This window comes from Procambarus clarkii, chromosome 16, assembly GCF_040958095.1.
Source record: "Procambarus clarkii isolate CNS0578487 chromosome 16, FALCON_Pclarkii_2.0, whole genome shotgun sequence".
Taxonomy (NCBI): domain Eukaryota; kingdom Metazoa; phylum Arthropoda; class Malacostraca; order Decapoda; family Cambaridae; genus Procambarus; species Procambarus clarkii.
Window position 1 is genome coordinate 28,817,936 of NC_091165.1, and position 19,757 is coordinate 28,837,692.

The 19,757-nt window shown below is 46.7% G+C and overlaps 1 long non-coding RNA gene across 1 annotated transcript; it reads left to right on the forward strand.

Moving 5' to 3' along the window:
* Positions 1–2,908: 2,908 nt before the first annotated feature.
* On the forward strand, positions 2,909–5,506 carry LOC138365195 (uncharacterized). Its single transcript, XR_011228759.1, has 4 exons — positions 2,909–3,262; positions 4,326–4,618; positions 4,735–4,808; positions 5,363–5,506. It is a non-coding gene; the product is annotated as an uncharacterized lncRNA (long non-coding RNA).
* Positions 5,507–19,757: the final 14,251 nt, after the last annotated feature.

The following is a 19,757-nucleotide window of genomic DNA, read 5'->3' on the forward strand; positions in this document are numbered from 1 at the left end:
GTGGACCCTATATCCATCCTGAAGATACACTGGCAGTGTTGAAGGTAGCAATGTTCAGTGTACAGGCTCCCAAGTAGGAAGACATGAGAGGCAAGACTAACGAGAGGCATCAACATCAGAGTCTGGTGTCACATGACAGACTTGACGTGGTGAGAGGCAATGTCGTGTTATGTTATTCCGTCGTTGTAGATGTTCTTTAGTTCCCCGAGACGGTCTTCGTCGCCTCCCTTACTGTCTGGCTGTGGTCGTCTGAGGTGGAGGTTATGATAAGACAGTTATAAGCTTATAAATCTCAAGGTTAACATACAGCTCTAACAGGCAGAACTTTATTTGTATTTATTTATGCAACTTGTGCAGAATAATATTCTGAAAAATGTCATCCTGGATGTTAATAATTGTCTAAAAGCATAAATGTTCTTAGTTCAGTAAGTTAAAATCACTCAATTTGTCATTAACGAGCAATATCTTACGTCAAATTGAAAGCAAATATTTAACATCATCCAATGTTGTGTCAGGAACTTTGGGTTGTTGTGTTTCTTAGTCTGTTGTTGTATATGTTCCAAACCTTAATGGAATCTGACCCATATATCAATCAGGTCAACCCATGTGTTGCGTTTCCAAAAGGGTCGCCCATGTTAGAATCGGTGAACACCCTAGTAATATTGTTGAAAACATCTTAATAACTTATTAAACCAAAGGTCTTTTTATGTCAGAAGAACGGCAGAAACTGGATCTATATATGAAAACTTTTTCAGGACAAAATTTAAAGTAAAACTAAAGATATTTGTAGTTGTATAAAAGTTGCATTTTTCATCGGTCGTAGAGCCGGAAATCCGTAATATTCATCTCAGAACAATGCTTATTTCACGCAGAATCGTTAATAAACGTAAGATTTTTATACGTCTCAAGAAAGATAGAAACATAATCTTCATTTTAAATGCCTTACCATGGGCATATTTGTATTTAAAGCGAAGATACGTGTATTTTTCTAATCGGCGAGCTCCGATCCCGCACAGATCGAGCAACGGAGTAACTCTCTCTCAGAACAATGCTTATTTCACGTAAATTCGTTAATAAACGCAAATGTTTTTATATGTGTTGAGAAAGATAGAAATATAAGCTTCATTTTAAATACTTTACCATAGATATATATAAAGTTCTAATGAAGATACATGTGTTTTAATAATCGCCGAGCTCCGACCCCGCACAGACTGATCGACAGAGCAACTCTCTCTCAGAACAATGCTTATTTCACGTAAATTCATTAATAAACACATATGTTTTATATGTCTCAAGAAAGATAGAAATATAAGCTTCATTTTAAATACTTTAACATAGACATATATAAAGCTCAAGTGAAGATACATACGTTTTTATAGTGGCATTCAGTAGCTTGTCGGTCATGGAATGCAGAAGCCTACGCACTTGCCAATATAGTGTGTAATTAACAAAGATACGCTTATAAAGCCTAAAATATTATATGCCTTCAGAAAGACAGAGATATGCTCGTTATTGTGAGTGCACCAAAGGAAATATATCTTGTTGGAGGACAAAGATATATCAATTCTAAAATAAGTTTCGACTCTCGCTCGGGCGAGAGATAGCGCGACTCTCGCCCCATCTATTGGAGATTCTGTTCACCTAATGACCCAAAGCTACTCAAAGCCTCCTAGCATTACTTAAATAATGAAGAAATATGGTATATTTATTGACTATAATGTTGGTGCTTAATGCAGAACACGAGAAAACATATATTTACTATAAAATAATATACTTCCATTATAAAATAAGTAAATATGTGGCCTCATAGGAAGTCAACGGTCCAGGTGTCAATGTTGTGGAGCGACTTATCCAAGATATATTGTTGTCTGGAAAGTGTTTGTTGGCATATCAACCTTCTGTACACAGTGATCCAGTCGTCGCACTTCTCTCCTTAAATGATCGCAAATTTAGTTTATTATATTAACAAGTAGAATACGTATTTCTAATAATATCTAACATAACTAGCCAGAAAATATTTAAGACTTATTGAAAAATACATGTCTGGAAGTTAAATCGACTTCATAGAACAATAGTGTTGGTTTATACTAATCGTTATTCGTTAGTATGCGTTCGCTACTTAAAACATTTACTGTACTGATGTAAAATCTCCCATGTCTCTTCGCACATGGAACACCGAACCTTACACACTCTGATATATTGTTTAATTAATAGAGATTCACTAATAAAGCTTATAATTGTATATGTTATCAAAAAGGCATAGATAAAGTCGTTCTTACGTTTTAGTCCCAGAGATTATATATTAGTAAAGTTCATTTTATTCAGGAAAGTACATAAATAGTCGATTTACAAACATAATATTGGATTTATAGATAGAGTTTGTTGGAGTTTGATAGAGTTTACATACAATACCTAAAGCCACTAGTACACATAGCGTTTCGGGCATATTATTGAGAGAGGAAAGATATTTATATTTAAAATTTTTTTTTTTTTTTACCGACGCTCTCCCTATTGATGAGAACTACAACCTAATGAAGATAAATGTTAATTTTATGTAGATACTGTAATAAACGAAAGTTTTTAATGTCATCAGAGAAGCAGAAATATAGGCAAATTTTAAATCCCTTGTCATAAATATAACTGAAGTGAAAGCAAAGATATATGCATTTTGATAGTTACAAAGACAGCTCTTTAACACGGGTGGAACACGAACAAGGGGAACTTAGTACCCAAATGAGCCACAGAGATATTAGAAAGAATTTTTTCAGTGTCAGAGTAGTTAACAAATGGAATGTATTAAGCAGTGATGTGGTGGAGGCTGACTCCATACATAATTTCAAATGTAGATGTGATAGAGCCCAATTGGCTCAGGAACCTGTACACCTGTTGATTGACGGTTGAGAGTCGGGATCAAAGAACCAAAGCTCAACCCCTGCAAGCACAAATTAGGTGAGTACAACTAGGTGAATACAGCTGAGGGGCGGGACCAAACAGCTGAAGCTCAATTCCCTACGCATAACTAGGCGAGTCCATAGGAATTACCGTTTGTCCTGGCGCCATCTATGTTTTGACAGCAGTACTACTAATGTTCCCACGTTATGTGATGATCGCTATACGGGTGTTACGATCAGTTGCTCTTCTATATATGTTTATGGACAACGTAGGTGATTTGAGGCAATTTGCGGCCAGAGTGAAATAGTATCCACGCGGTGAGTGATGGAGGAGGATATATACTGCTGTGTACTCGACCAGCGGGTGAGAGGTAAGTTATATCGAACAATTATGGGGAATAGATGGGTTATTTTAAGCGTAGAATGTCAGGTAACCGGTAACTACACAGATGGGGTAGTGTTTTTTTAAGTCTTTATTTACTAAAGTGGAACATTACATTATGCCTTTAGCTGAACGAGTCTACTGGTGGGGGAAGTAGACGGGTTTTATGAAAGTATTTTGCCTAAATATTTGTATTTGGTGAACTAGTTCAGCCGTTACCAGGGAGGGTGTTCCTTTAATCTAATCTAAAAATTCTAGCCGGACAAAGTGATTAAATAAATTGAATAGAACGAAGTGGTTTGCCAGGGTGCTTAACATTTAGTTTAGTTCACTTACTATGCAGCCCATGCTTAAAGAATGCAAGTTTATCATATTGAATTTACCGTAGTTTTACTGCATTTAATATACCGTTTTTACCCTATTTAATTATGTCGGGTAAAGGCCGGTCGTGGAAAGTTCCTAATATAGCAAGTTTTAAAGGAAAAGTTTGAGTTAACTTTAACGCTTAAGTTAGTGACCAATTAGCTTAGTCTATTGTGAGGAAAGTTACTAGAATCTAACATTGCAAGTGTCATTTCTCTACTCTTTTTGAGAAACATGACTAGACACATGAATCGCAGTTTTATTACTAAATGTTCATGGACTAGGTTGCATAGTTGAGGAAATGGTGATAAGGTTTGTGATTTTGTGTACCTTGACTTCAGCAGAGATTTTGATAGTGGCGCAAAATTGATAGGGGCTCGGATCATTGGGAATGCTGACTGAAGTAGATTAGGTCATGGCTATACCAAAGGAAATTAGTATAAATGGGGTTAAGTTGGGAGAAGTGTTGTAAGTAGTGCCTAAAAGCTCTCCTTGGACCTCTGTTATTCGCAAGATTATGGTTTAGACTGTAATAGTTGCAGAATTGGCAAATAAAAAATACCGATGCCCTATATAGTTTTGAAATGGTTAAGACTACCAGATGCAGTTTAATGCTGACAAATGTAAGGTTTGGGGGCTAGGTAAAGATAAGAGATGTTGTAGATTGTTAAGTGTTAAATTTTTTGCAGGTGGTAAATTCTCCCCGAGCTGGCACTGCTCTCCAGCCTGGGATGTTTGTTAGTCTTCAGCTGCCTCCCAACATGGTAGTGAGGTCCTGAGCTGACATGCAGTGAGGAACGTGGAAAGCTTCCTGAATTGGCACATGGTATGCCTCCCTTTCAAACCAGCAGCTGGCACAAATGTTCCAGCTAACTTCAGAATAGTGGATGAAGCCCACACTAAAGCAAGTGGTACATTAGATCACAAATGCAAGTGGTACTAAATTAGATCTTTACTACTGCTACTAGAATATGTAGGAAAGGTAAATTCCTTAAAGAAATTTTTTCCATCTGAATTTGTAAAGTACTGAATGCTAATTTGAAAAGTAAAGCAAGATTGGCTTTAAATCTGAAATTAATTTGTTGAAATATTTTTCAGGTGAAAGTGATTGATGCATGGACTGGCTTGGAGTGAGGCTCCTTTACTCTGCAAAAGGAAATCTACAAAAGTGGGTGAGTTTGAATTTGATGTTAGCTATATCAATGACCTAATCTTAATTCTCTTATCTACACCATTTATAGGTGTAACCATGTCCTACTGTTAAAACCCACAGGGGATGATGCAGTTTGTACTGATCCTACCCCATTTCATAAAAGGGGACCAGGCAGTCCTGCAGATTTCCCTGGCTTGGCTTTTTCAGAGCTTTGCTCTACTACCCATCTAATAGATGGACTAGATTTGCATAGGTTTAGGGACCCTTAACAATGGTTACATTGTTAATTCTCACAGGGCTTGTTTGCTGAATGGGTGGATGCATCTAAAACTTTAGTGCCTGGCATGCATTGTACAGTGCTTTCAGTAAAGCATATGTACAATGTGTTGATGGCACTAAAGTGGTGGATGTAATGCACCCATTCAGGGAACAAGCTCTGCACTAAAATCAGAGGAAGGGATTGGCCTTGCTGAGCCAATGTTAAAAGATTGGCTGTTAGGATTTTTTTGGCTTATTAGGCATTGGTGATAATAAAAGTAGTGTCCCTGTTTAATGTTTATTTTTCTTTTACAGGTGATTGTCTCTGGAGTTGTCTTGGTCTTTTGGATCTTTTGTTCATCTAGGAGCATCTGTCCCACAACCTGAAACAGTAACAAATATTAGATGTATTATAAATACTATATGTAAAACTTATTAAATAAAATTTTTTTAATGAAACTACTTTATATACCTTATACTGAAATTATGCTAGAAATTGTTTACTACTATTGATGCAATGTTTAAACATCTGAAATTTTTTTACTTTGAAAATAAATACTTGGTAAAATTTACACCTATTTGTAACTTGTTACATAGGTGCATGCAAAATGCATTGAAAAGATGTAAAAGGGGACTACCTATTCAATTTACATAAACTAACAAATATTGCAAATTAGTCTGAAATATTAAAGTGGAAGAAACTTTAGTCAATATTTTAGTTTTCATATTTGCTGACCTATTTGCTTTCATATTAACCTAACCTAATTTACCTAACCCTACCTAACCAAACCTGACCTGACCTAACGCTACTTTTTAGCCCAAAATTGGGCTATCGCTACTTTTAGCCCAAAATTTCGCTACTTTTTACCCCAAAATTTTGCTACATTGTAGCCCAAAATTGGGCTACTTTCGCTACTTAGCCCAAAATTGGGCTACTTTCGCTACTTTTTAGCCCAAAATTTGGCTACTTTCGCAACTTTTAGCCCAAAATTGGGCTACATTCGCTACTTTTTAGCCCAAAATTTCGCTACTTTTTAGCCCCAAATTGGGCTACTTTCGCTACTTTTTAGCCCAAAATTTCGCTACTTTAGCCCAAAATTGGGCTACTTTCGCTACTTTTAGCCCAAAATTTCGCTACTTTTTAGCCCAAAATTTCGCTACTTTGTAGCCCGAAAATTGGGCTACTTTCGCTACTTTTTAGCCCAAAATTTCGTTACTTTCGATATTTTGTAGCCCAAAATTGGGCTACTTTCGCTACTTTGTAGCCCAAAATTGGGCTATTTTCGCTATTTTTAGCCCAAAATTGGGTTACTTTCGCTACTTTTTATCCCAAAATTTCGCTACTTTTAAGCCCAAAATTGGGCTACTTTTAACCCAAAATTGGGCTACTTTCGCTACTTTTTAGCGCAAAATTGAGCTAATTTCGCTACTTTTTAGCCCAAAATTTCGCTACTTTCGCTACTTTGTAGCCCCAAATTGGGCTACTTTCGCTACTTTTTAGCCCAAAATTGGGCTACTTTCGCTACTTTTAGCCCAAAATTTCGCTACTTTCGCTACTTTGTAGCCCAAAATTTCGCTACTTTAGCCCAAAATTGGGCAACTTTCGCTACTTTTAGCCCAAAATTTCGCTTCTTTGTAGCCCAAAATTTCGCTACTTTCGCTACTTTTTAGACCAAAATTGGGCTAATTTCGCTACTTTTAACCCAAAATTTCGCTACTTTCGCTACTTTTCAGCCCAAAATTTCGCTACTTTTTAGCCCAAAATTGGGCTACTTTCACTCCTTTTAGCCCAAAATTGGGCTACTTTCGCTACTTTTAGCCCAAGATTTCGCTACTTTCGCTACTTTTTTGCCCAAAATTTCGCTACTTTGTAGCCCAAAATTGGACTACTTTCGCTACTTTTTAGCCCAAAATTTCGCTACTTTCAGCCCAAAATTTCGCTACTTTTTAGCCCAAAATTGGGCTACTTTCGCTACTTTTAGCCCAAAATTTCCCTACTTTCGCTACTTTTCAGCCCAAAATTTCGCTATTGCTACTTTTTAGCCCAAAATTGGGCTACTTTCGCTACTTTTAGCCCAAAATTTCGCTACTTTCGCTACTTTTAGCCCAAAATTTCGCTACTTTTGCTACTTTGAAGCCCAAAATTGGGCTACTTTCGCTACTTTTTTGCCCAAAATTTCGCTACTTTCTAGCCCAAAATTGGGCTACTTTCGCTACTTTGTAGCCCAAAATTGGGCTACTTTCGCTCCTTTTAGCCCAAAATTTCGCTACTTTTTAGCCCAAAATTTCGCTACTTTTTAGCCCAAAATTTCGCTACTTTTTAGCCCAAAAATTTGCTACTTTTTACCCCCAAAATTGGGCTACTTTCGCTACTTTTAGCCCAAAATTTCGCTACTTTTTAGCCCAAAATTGGGCTACTTTCGCTACTTTGTAGCCCAAAATTGGGCTACTTTCGCTACTTTTAGCCCAAAATTTCGCTACTTTCGCTACTTTTAGCCAAAAATTTCGCTACTTTTTAGCCCAAAATTGGGCTACTTTCGCTACTTTTAGTCCAAAATTTCGCTACTTTTTACCCCCCAAAAATTGGGCTACTTTCGCTACTTTTAGCCCAAAATGTCGCTACTTTCGCTACTTTGTAGCCCAAAATTTCGCTACTTTCGCTATTTTTAGCCCAAAATTTTCGCTACTTTTTACTACAAAATTTCGCTACTTTTTAGACCAAAATTGGGCAACTTTCGCTACTTTTAGCCCAAAATTTCGCTACTTTCGCTATTTTTTGCCCAAAATTTCGCTACTTTCGCTATTTTTTAGCCCAAAATTGGGTTACTTTCGCCACTTTGTAGCCCAAAATTGGGCTACTTTCGCTACTTTTTAGCCCAATATTTCGCTACTTTCGCTACTTTGTAGCCCAAAATTTCGCTACTTTTTAGCCCAAAAATTCGCTACTTTCGCTACTTTTTAGCCCAAAATTGGGCTACTTTCGCTACTTTTTAGCCCAAAATTGGGCTACTTTCGCTACTTTGTAGCCCAAAATTGGGCTACTTTCGCTACTTTGTAGCCCAAAGTTGGGCTACTTTCGCTACTTTGTAGCCCAAAATTGGGATACTTTCGCTACTTTTTAGCCCAAAATTGAGCTACTTTCGCTACTTTGTAAAGTAGTTTGCAGATTAGTTTGCCGCTAGCGGCCTATCGTCCGATTTTTGGCCGCTAGCGGCGAAAAACAGTCGATTTTTGCCAGCTAGCATCGAAAATAGCGCGGTTTTCGTCCGTTAGCGGCAAAAATCGCTCGATTTTTGGCCGCTAGCGGCTTAAATTGCGCAATTTTGGGCCTTTACCTGCGAAAATCGCCCCATTTTTGGCCGCTAGCGGCAAAAATAGCCCTTTTTTTGGCCGCTAGCGGCGAAAATCGGTCGATTTTTGGAAGGTAGCGGCGAAATTTGCACGATTTTTGCCCGCCAGCTGCAAAAATCGCATGGTTTCTGGCCGCTAGCGTCGAAAATAGCGCGGTTTTCGGCCGTTAGCGGCAAAAATCGCCCGATTTTTGGCCGCTAGCGGCGAAAATCGCACGTATTTTGGCCGCTAGCGGCGAAAATCGCGCTATTTTTGGTCGGTATCGGCGAAAATCTCGATTTTTGCCCGCCAGCTGCGAAAATCGCGCGGTTTTTGGCCTGTAGCGGCGAAAATCGCGCTATTTTTGCCCGCCAGCTGCAAAAATCGCATAGTTTCTGGCCGCTAGCGGCGAAAATCGTGCGATTTTTGGCCGCTAGCGGCGAAATTTGCACCATTTTTAGCCGCTTGCGGCGAAAATCGCCCCATTTTTGGCCGCTAGCGGCGAAAATAGCCCCTTTTTTGGCCGCTAGCGGCGAAAATCGGTCGATTTTTTGGAGGTAGCGGCGAAAATCGTGCGGTTTTTGGCAGGTAGCGGCGAAAATCGCGATTTTTGCCCGCCAGCTGCAAAAATCGCATAGTTTCTGGACTCTAGCGGCGAAAATCGCGCGATTTTTGCCCGCCAGCTGCGAAAATCGCATGGTTTCTGGCCGCTAGCGTCGAAAATAGCGCGGTTTTCGGCCGTTAGCGGCAAAAATCGCCCGATTTTTGGCCGCTAGCGGCGAAAATTGCGCAATTTTTGGCCTTTACCTGCGAAAATCGCCCCATTTTTGGCCGCTAGCGGCAAAAATATCCCTTTTTTTGGCCGCTAGCGGCGAAAATCGGTCGATTTTTGGCAGGTAGCGGCGAAAATCGCGCTATTTTTGGTCGGTATCGTCGAAAATCGCGATTTTTGCCCGCCAGCTGCGAAAATCGCATGGTTTTTGGCCGCTAGCGGCGAAAATCGCGCGGTTTTTGGCCTGTAGCGGCGAAAATCGCGCTATTTTTGCCCGCCAGCTGCAAAAATTGCATAGTTTCTGGCCGCTAGCGGCGAAAATCGTGCGATTTTTGGCCGCTAGCGGCGAAATTTGCACCATTTTTAGCCGCTTGTGGCGAAAATCGCCCCATTTTTCGCCGCTAGCGGCGAAAATAGCCCCTTTTTTGGCCGCTAGCGGCGAAAATCGGTCGATTTTTTGCAGGTAGCGGCGAAAATCGCGCGGTTTTTGGCAGGTAGCGGCGAAATTCGCGTGATTTTTGCACGCCAGCTGCAAAAATCGCATGGTTTCTGGCCGCTAGCGTCGAAAATAGTGCGGTTTTCGGCCGTTAGCGGCAAAAATCGCCCGATTTTTGGGCGCTAGCGGCGAAAATCGCACGGTTTTTGGCCACAAGCGGCGAAAATCTCGCTATTTTTGGCCAGTAGCGGCGAAAATCGCGATTTTTGCTCGCCAGCTGCGAAAATCGCATGGTTTTTGGCCGCTAGCGGCGAAAATCGCGCGGTTTTTGGCCGGTAGCGGCGAAAATCGCGCTATTTTTGCCCGCCAGCTGCAAAAATCGCATAGTTTCTGGCCGCTAGCGGCGAAAATCGCGCGATTTTTGGCCGATAGCGGCGAAAATCGCGCTATTTTTGGCCGCCAGCTGCGAAAATCGCATGGTTTTTGGCCGCTAGCGGCGAAAATCGCACGGTTTTTGGCAGGTAGCGGCGAAATTCGCGCGATTTTTGCCCGCCAGCTGCAAAAATCGCATGGTTTCTGGCCGCTAGCGTCGAAAATAGCGCGGTTTTCGGCCGTTAGCGGCAAAAATCGCCCGATTTTTGGTCGCTAGCGGCGAAAATCGCGATTTTTGGCCGCCAGCTGCGACAATCGCATGGTTTTTGGCCGCTAGCGGCGAAAATCGCGCTATTTTTGGTCGGTATCGTCGAAAATCGCGATTTTTGCCCGCCAGCTGCGAAAATCGCATGGTTTTTGGCCACTAGCGTCGAAAATAGCGCGGTTTTCGGCCGTTAGCGGCAAAAATCGCCCGATTTTTGGTCGCTAGCGGCAAAAATCGCGATTTTTGGCCGCCAGCTGCGACAATCGCATGGTTTTTGGCAGGTAGCGGCGAAAATCGCGCTATTTTTGGTCGGTATCGTCGAAAATCGCGATTTTTGCCCGCCAGCTGCGAAAATCGCATGGTTTTTGGCCGCTAGCGGCGAAAATCGCGCGGTTTTTGGCCTGTAGCGGCGAAAATCGCGCTATTTTTGCCCGCCAGCTGCAAAAATTGCATAGTTTCTGGCCGCTAGCGGCGAAAATCGTGCGATTTTTGGCCGCTAGCGGCGAAATTTGCACCATTTTTAGCCGCTTGCGGCGAAAATCGCCCCATTTTTCGCCGCTAGCGGCGAAAATAGCCCCTTTTTTGGCTGCTAGCGGCGAAAATCGGTCGATTTTTTGCAGGTAGCGGCGAAAATCGCGCGGTTTTTGGCAGGTAGCGGCGAAATTCGCGTGATTTTTGCACGCCAGCTGCAAAAATCGCATGGTTTCTGGCCGCTAGCGTCGAAAATAGTGCGGTTTTCGGCCGTTAGCGGCAAAAATCGCCCGATTTTTGGGCGCTAGCGGCGAAAATCGCACGGTTTTTGGCCGCAAGCGGCGAAAATCTCGCTATTTTTGGCCAGTAGCGGCGAAAATCGCGATTTTTGCTCGCCAGCTGCGAAAATCGCATGGTTTTTGGCCGCTAGCGGCGAAAATCGCGCGGTTTTTGGCCGGTAGCGGCGAAAATCGCGCTATTTTTGCCCGCCAGTTGCAAAAATCGCATAGTTTCTGGCCGCTAGCGGCGAAAATCGCGCGATTTTTGGCCGATAGCGGCGAAAATCGCGATTTTTGCCTGCCAGCTGCAAAAATCGCATGGTTTCTGGCCGCTAGCGGCGAAAATCACACGGTTTTTGGCCGCTAGCGGCGAAAATCGCGCTATTTTTGGCCGCCAGCTGCGAAAATCGCATGGTTTTTGGCCGCTAGCGGCGAAAATCGCACGGTTTTTGGCCTGTAGCGGCGAAAATCGCGCTATTTTTGCCCGCCAGCTGCAAAAATTGCATAGTTTCTGGCCGCTAGCGGCGAAAATCGTGCGATTTTTGGCCGCTAGCGGCGAAATTTGCACCATTTTTAGCCGCTTGTGGCGAAAATCGCCCCATTTTTCGCCGCTAGCGGCGAAAATAGCCCCTTTTTTGGCCGCTAGCGGCGAAAATCGGTCGATTTTTTGCAGGTAGCGGCGAAAATCGCGCGGTTTTTGGCAGGTAGCGGCGAAATTCGCGTGATTTTTGCACGCCAGCTGCAAAAATCGCATGGTTTCTGGCCGCTAGCGTCGAAAATAGTGCGGTTTTCGGCCGTTAGCGGCAAAAATCGCCCGATTTTTGGGCGCTAGCGGCGAAAATCGCACGGTTTTTGGCCACAAGCGGCGAAAATCTCGCTATTTTTGGCCAGTAGCGGCGAAAATCGCGATTTTTGCTCGCCAGCTGCGAAAATCGCATGGTTTTTGGCCGCTAGCGGCGAAAATCGCGCGGTTTTTGGCCGGTAGCGGCGAAAATCGCGCTATTTTTACCCGCCAGCTGCAAAAATCGCATAGTTTCTGGCCGCTAGCGGCGAAAATCGCGCGATTTTTGGCCGATAGCGGCGAAAATCGCGCGATTTTTGCCTGCCAGCTGCAAAAATCGCATGGTTTCTGGCCGCTAGCGGCGAAAATCGCACGGTTTTTGGCCGCTAGCGGCGAAAATCGCGCTATTTTTGGCCGCCAGCTGCGAAAATCGCATGGTTTTTGGCCGCTAGCGGCGAAAATCGCACGGTTTTTGGCAGGTAGCGGCGAAATTCGCGCGATTTTTGCCCGCCAGCTGCAAAAATCGCATGGTTTCTGGCCGCTAGCGTCGAAAATAGCGCGGTTTTCGGCCGTTAGCGGCAAAAATCGCCCGATTTTTGGTCGCTAGCGGCGAAAATCGCGATTTTTGGCCGCCAGCTGCGACAATCGCATGGTTTTTGGCCGCTAGCGGCGAAAATCGCGCTATTTTTGGTCGGTATCGTCGAAAATCGCGATTTTTGCCCGCCAGCTGCGAAAATCGCATGGTTTTTGGCCACTAGCGTCGAAAATAGCGCGGTTTTCGGCCGTTAGCGGCAAAAATCGCCCGATTTTTGGTCGCTAGCGGCAAAAATCGCGATTTTTGGCCGCCAGCTGCGACAATCGCATGGTTTTTGGCAGGTAGCGGCGAAAATCGCGCTATTTTTGGTCGGTATCGTCGAAAATCGCGATTTTTGCCCGCCAGCTGCGAAAATCGCATGGTTTTTGGCCGCTAGCGGCGAAAATCGCGCGGTTTTTGGCCTGTAGCGGCGAAAATCGCGCTATTTTTGCCCGCCAGCTGCAAAAATTGCATAGTTTCTGGCCGCTAGCGGCGAAAATCGTGCGATTTTTGGCCGCTAGCGGCGAAATTTGCACCATTTTTAGCCGCTTGCGGCGAAAATCGCCCCATTTTTCGCCGCTAGCGGCGAAAATAGCCCCTTTTTTGGCTGCTAGCGGCGAAAATCGGTCGATTTTTTGCAGGTAGCGGCGAAAATCGCGCGGTTTTTGGCAGGTAGCGGCGAAATTCGCGTGATTTTTGCACGCCAGCTGCAAAAATCGCATGGTTTCTGGCCGCTAGCGTCGAAAATAGTGCGGTTTTCGGCCGTTAGCGGCAAAAATCGCCCGATTTTTGGGCGCTAGCGGCGAAAATCGCACGGTTTTTGGCCGCAAGCGGCGAAAATCTCGCTATTTTTGGCCAGTAGCGGCGAAAATCGCGATTTTTGCTCGCCAGCTGCGAAAATCGCATGGTTTTTGGCCGCTAGCGGCGAAAATCGCGCGGTTTTTGGCCGGTAGCGGCGAAAATCGCGCTATTTTTGCCCGCCAGTTGCAAAAATCGCATAGTTTCTGGCCGCTAGCGGCGAAAATCGCGCGATTTTTGGCCGATAGCGGCGAAAATCGCGATTTTTGCCTGCCAGCTGCAAAAATCGCATGGTTTCTGGCCGCTAGCGGCGAAAATCACACGGTTTTTGGCCGCTAGCGGCGAAAATCGCGCTATTTTTGGCCGCCAGCTGCGAAAATCGCATGGTTTTTGGCCGCTAGCGGCGAAAATCGCACGGTTTTTGGCAGGTAGCGGCGAATTTCGCGCGATTTTTGCCCGCCAGCTGCAAAAATCGCATGGTTTCTGGCCGCTAGCGTCGAAAATAGCGCGGTTTTCGGCCGTTAGCGGCAAAAATCGCCCGATTTTTGGTCGCTAGCGGCGAAAATCGCGATTTTTGGCCGCCAGCTGCGACAATCGCATGGTTTTTGGCCGCTAGCGGCCAAAAACCATGCGATTTTCGCAGCTGGCGGGCAAAAATCAAGCGATTTTCGCCGCTATAGGCCAGAAACTATGCGATTTTTGCAGCTGGCGGGCAAAAATCGCGATTTTCGCCGCTACCGGCCAAAAATAGCGCGATTTTTGCCACTAACGGCCGAAAACCGCGCTATTTTTGGCCGGTAGCGGCGAAAATCGCGATTTTTGCCCGCCAGCTGCAAAAATCGCATAGTTTCTGGCCTATAGCGGCGAAAATCGCTTGATTTTTGCCCGCCAGCTGCGAAAATCGCATGGTTTTTGGCCGCTAGCGGCGAAAATCGCGCGGTTTTTGGCAGGTAGCGGCGAAATTCGCGCGATTTTTGCCCGCCAGCTGCAAAAATCGCATGGTTTCTGGCCGCTAGCGTCGAAAATAGCGCGGTTTTCGGCCGTTAGCGGCAAAAATCGCCCGATTTTTGGCCGCTAGCGGCGAAAATCGCACGTATTTTGGCCGCTAGCGGCGAAAATCGCGCTATTTTTGGTCGGTATCGGCGAAAATCGCGATTTTTGCCCGCCAGCTGCGAAAATCGCGCGGTTTTTGGCCTGTAGCGGCGAAAATCGCGCTATTTTTGCCCGCCAGCTGCAAAAATCGCATAGTTTCTGGCCGCTAGCGGCGAAAATCGTGCGATTTTTGGCCGCTAGCGGCGAAATTTGCACCATTTTTAGCCGCTTGCGGCGAAAATCGCCCCATTTTTGGCCGCTAGCGGCGAAAATAGCCCCTTTTTTGGCCGCTAGCGGCGAAAATCGGTCGATTTTTTGCAGGTAGCGGCGAAAATCGCGCGGTTTTTGGCAGGTAGCGGCGAAAATCGCGGTTTTTGCCCGCCAGCTGCAAAAATCGCATAGTTTCTGGACTCTAGCGGCGAAAATCGCGCGATTTTTGCCCGCCAGCTGCGAAAATCGCATGGGTTCTGGCCGCTAGCGTCGAAAATAGCGCGGTTTTCGGCCGTTAGCGGCAAAAATCGCCCGATTTTTGGCCGCTAGCGGCGAAAATTGCGCAATTTTTGGCCTTTACCTGCGAAAATCGCCCCATTTTTGGCCGCTAGCGGCAAAAATAGCCCTTTTTTTGGCCGCTTGCGGCGAAAATCGGTCGATTTTTGGCAGGTAGCGGCGAAAATCGCGCTATTTTTGGTCGGTATCGTCGAAAATCGCGATTTTTGCCCGCCAGCTGCGAAAATCGCATGGTTTTTGGCCGCTAGCGGCGAAAATCGCGCGGTTTTTGGCCTGTAGCGGCGAAAATCGCGCTATTTTTGCCCGCCAGCTGCAAAAATTGCATAGTTTCTGGCCGCTAGCGGCGAAAATCGTGCGATTTTTGGCCGCTAGAGGCGAAATTTGCACCATTTTTAGCCGCTTGTGGCGAAAATCGCCCCATTTTTCGCCGCTAGCGGCGAAAATAGCCCCTTTTTTGGCCGCTAGCGGCGAAAATCGGTCGATTTTTTGCAGGTAGCGGCGAAAATCGCGCGGTTTTTGGCAGGTAGCGGCGAAATTCGCGTGATTTTTGCACGCCAGCTGCAAAAATCGCATGGTTTCTGGCCGCTAGCGTCGAAAATAGTGCGGTTTTCGGCCGTTAGCGGCAAAAATCGCCCGATTTTTGGGCGCTAGCGGCGAAAATCGCACGGTTTTTGGCCACAAGCGGCGAAAATCTCGCTATTTTTGGCCAGTAGCGGCGAAAATCGCGATTTTTGCTCGCCAGCTGCGAAAATCGCATGGTTTTTGGCCGCTAGCGGCGAAAATCGCGCGGTTTTTGGCCGGTAGCGGCGAAAATCGCGCTATTTTTGCCCGCCAGCTGCAAAAATCGCATAGTTTCTGGCCGCTAGCGGCGAAAATCGCGCGATTTTTGGCCGATAGCGGCGAAAATCGCGCGATTTTTGCCTGCCAGCTGCAAAAATCGCATGGTTTCTGGCCGCTAGCGGCGAAAATCGCACGGTTTTTGGCCGCTAGCGGCGAAAATCGCGCTATTTTTGGCCGCCAGCTGCGAAAATCGCATGGTTTTTGGCCGCTAGCGGCGAAAATCGCACGGTTTTTGGCAGGTAGCGGCGAAATTCGCGCGATTTTTGCCCGCCAGCTGCAAAAATCGCATGGTTTCTGGCCGCTAGCGTCGAAAATAGCGCGGTTTTCGGCCGTTAGCGGCAAAAATCGCCCGATTTTTGGTCGCTAGCGGCGAAAATCGCGATTTTTGGCCGCCAGCTGCGACAATCGCATGGTTTTTGGCCGCTAGCGGCGAAAATCGCGCTATTTTTGGTCGGTATCGTCGAAAATCGCGATTTTTGCCCGCCAGCTGCGAAAATCGCATGGTTTTTGGCCGCTAGCGGCGAAAATCGCGCGGTTTTTGGCCTGTAGCGGCGAAAATCGCGCTATTTTTGCCCGCCAGCTGCAAAAATTGCATAGTTTCTGGCCGCTAGCGGCGAAAATCGTGCGATTTTTGGCCGCTAGCGGCGAAATTTGCACCATTTTTAGCCGCTTGCGGCGAAAATCGCCCCATTTTTCGCCGCTAGCGGCGAAAATAGCCCCTTTTTTGGCTGCTAGCGGCGAAAATCGGTCGGTTTTTTGCAGGTAGCGGCGAAAATCGCGCGGTTTTTGGCAGGTAGCGGCGAAATTCGCGTGATTTTTGCACGCCAGCTGCAAAAATCGCATGGTTTCTGGCCGCTAGCGTCGAAAATAGTGCGGTTTTTGGCCGTTAGCGGCAAAAATCGCCCGATTTTTGGGCGCTAGCGGCGAAAATCGCACGGTTTTTGGCCGCAAGCGGCGAAAATCTCGCTATTTTTGGCCAGTAGCGGCGAAAATCGCGATTTTTGCTCGCCAGCTGCGAAAATCGCATGGTTTTTGGCCGCTAGCGGCGAAAATCGCGCGGTTTTTGGCCGGTAGCGGCGAAAATCGCGCTATTTTTGCCCGCCAGTTGCAAAAATCGCATAGTTTCTGGCCGCTAGCGGCGAAAATCGCGCGATTTTTGGCCGATAGCGGCGAAAATCGCGATTTTTGCCTGCCAGCTGCAAAAATCGCATGGTTTCTGGCCGCTAGCGGCGAAAATCACACGGTTTTTGGCCGCTAGCGGCGAAAATCGCGCTATTTTTGGCCGCCAGCTGCGAAAATCGCATGGTTTTTGGCCGCTAGCGGCGAAAATCGCACGGTTTTTGGCAGGTAGCGGCGAATTTCGCGCGATTTTTGCCCGCCAGCTGCAAAAATCGCATGGTTTCTGGCCGCTAGCGTCGAAAATAGCGCGGTTTTCGGCCGTTAGCGGCAAAAATCGCCCGATTTTTGGTCGCTAGCGGCGAAAATCGCGATTTTTGGCCGCCAGCTGCGACAATCGCATGGTTTTTGGCCGCTAGCGGCCAAAATCGCATGGTTTTTGGCCGCTAGCGGCCAAAAACCATGCGATTTTCGCAGCTGGCGGGCAAAAATCAAGCGATTTTCGCCGCTATAGGCCAGAAACTATGCGATTTTTGCAGCTGGCGGGCAAAAATCGCGATTTTCGCCGCTACCGGCCAAAAATAGCGCGATTTTTGCCACTAACGGCCGAAAACCGCGCTATTTTTGGTCGGTAGCGGCGAAAATCGCGATTTTTGCCCGCCAGCTGCAAAAATCGCATAGTTTCTGGCCTATAGCGGCGAAAATCGCTTGATTTTTGCCCGCCAGCTGCGAAAATCGCATGGTTTTTGGCCGCTAGCGGCGAAAATCGCGCGGTTTTTGGCAGGTAGCGGCGAAATTCGCGCGATTTTTGCCCGCCAGCTGCAAAAATCGCATGGTTTCTGGCCGCTAGCGTCGAAAATAGCGCGGTTTTCGGCCGTTAGCGGCAAAAATCGCGCTATTTTTGGCCGGTAGCGGCAAAAATCGCGATTTTTGCCCGCCAGCTGCGACAATCGCATTATTTTTGGCCGCTAGCGGCGAAAATCACGCGATTTTTGCCCGCCAGCTGCGAAAATCGCATGGTTTTTGGCCACTAGCGGCGAAAATCGCGCGGTTTTTGGCAGTAGCGGCGAAATTCGCGAGATTTTTGCCCGCCAGCTGCTAAAATCGCATGGTTTCTGGCTGCTAGCGTCGAAAATAGCGCGGTTTTCGGCCGTTAGCGGCAAAAATCGCCCGATTTTTGGTCGCTAGCGGCGAAAATCGTGCTATTTTTGGCCGGTAGCGGCGAAAATCGCGATTTTTGGCCGCCAGCTGCGACAATCGCATGGTTTTTGGCCGCTAGCGGCGAAAATCGCGCGATTTTTGGCCGCTAGCGGCGAAATTCGCACGATTTTTGGCCGCTAGCTGCGAAAATCGCTCCATTTTTGGCCGCTAGCGGCGAAAATAGCCCCTTTTTTGTACGCTAGCAGCGAAAATCGGTCGATTTTTGGCAGGTAGCGGCGAAATTCGCACGATTTTTGCCCGCCAGCTGCAAAAATCGCATGGTTTTTGGCCGCTAGCGTCGAAAATAGCGCGGTTTTCGGCCGTTAGCGGCAAAAATCGCGCTATTTTTGGCCGGTAGCGGCGAAAATCGCAATTTTTGCCTGCCAGCTGCGACAATCGCATGGTTTTTGGCCGCTAGCGGCGAAAATCACGCGGTTTTTGGCCGGTAGCGGCGAAAATCACGCGATTTTTGCCCGCCAGTTGCAAAATTCGCATAGTTTCTGGCCGCTAGCGGCGAAAATCGCGCGATTTTTGCCCTCTAGCTGTGAAAATCGCACGGTTTTTGGCCGCTAGCGGCGAAAATCACGCGGTTTTTGGCCGGTAGCGGCGAAAACCACGCGATTTTTGCCCGCCAGCTGCGAAAATCGCATGGTTTTTGGCCGGTAGCGGCGAAAATCGCGCGTTTTTTGGCAGGTAGCGGCGAAATTCGCGCGATTTTTGCCCGCCAGCTGCTAAAATCGCATGGTTTCTGGCCGCTAGCGTCGAAAATAGCGCGGTTTTCGGCCGTTAGCGGCAAAAATCGCCCGATTTTTGGTCGCTAGCGGCGAAAACCGCACGGTTTTCGGCCGTTAGCGGCAAAAATCGCGCTATTTTTGGCCGGTAGCGGCGAAAATCGCGATTTTTGCCCGCCAGCTGCGACAATCGCAAGGTTTTTGGCCGCTAGCGGCGAAATTAGCCGCGATTTTTGGCCGCTAGCGGCGAAAATAGCCCCTTTTTTGGCCGCTAGCGGCGAAAATCGCGCGATTTTTGGCCGCTAACGGCGAAAATAGCCCCTTTTTTGGCCGCTAGCGGCGAAAATAGCCCATTTTTCGGCCGCTAGCGGCGAAAATCGGTCAATTTTTGGCAGGTAGCGGCGAAATTCGCATGGTTTCTGGCCACTAGCGTCGAAAATAGCGCGGTTTTCGGCCATTAGCGGCAAATATCGCCCGATTTTTGGCCGCTAGCGGCGAAAATAGCACAGTTTATGGCCGCTAGCGGCGAAAATCGCGCTATTTTTGGCCGGTAGCAGTGAAAATCGCGATTTTTGCCCGCCAGCTGCGAAAATCGTGCGGTTTTTGGCCGCTAGCGGCGAAAATCGCGCGGTTTTTGGCCGCTAGCGGCGAAAATCGCGCTATTTTTGCCTGCCAGCTGCAAAAATCGCATAGTTTCTGGCCGCTAGCGGCGAAAATCGCGCGATTTTTGGCCGCTAGCGGCGAAATTTTCACGATTTTTGGCCGTTAGCGGCTTAAATCACGCGATTTTTGCCCGCCAGCTGCGAAAATCGCATGGTTTTTGGCCGCTAGCGGCGAAAATCGCATGGTTTTTGGCAGGTAGCGGCGAAATTCGCGCGATATTTCCACGCCAGCTGCAAAAATCGCATGGTTTCTGGCCGCTAGCGTCGAAAATAGCGCGGTTTTCGGCCGTTAGCGGCAAAAATCGCGCTATTTTTGCCCGGTAGCGGCGAAAATCGCAATTTTTGCCTGCCAGCTGCGACAATCGCATGGTTTTTGGCCGCTAGCGGCGAAAATCACGCGGTTTTTGGCCGGTAGCGGCGAAAATCACGCGATTTTTGCCCGCTAACTGCGAAAATCGCATGGTTTTTGGCCGCTAGCGGCGAAA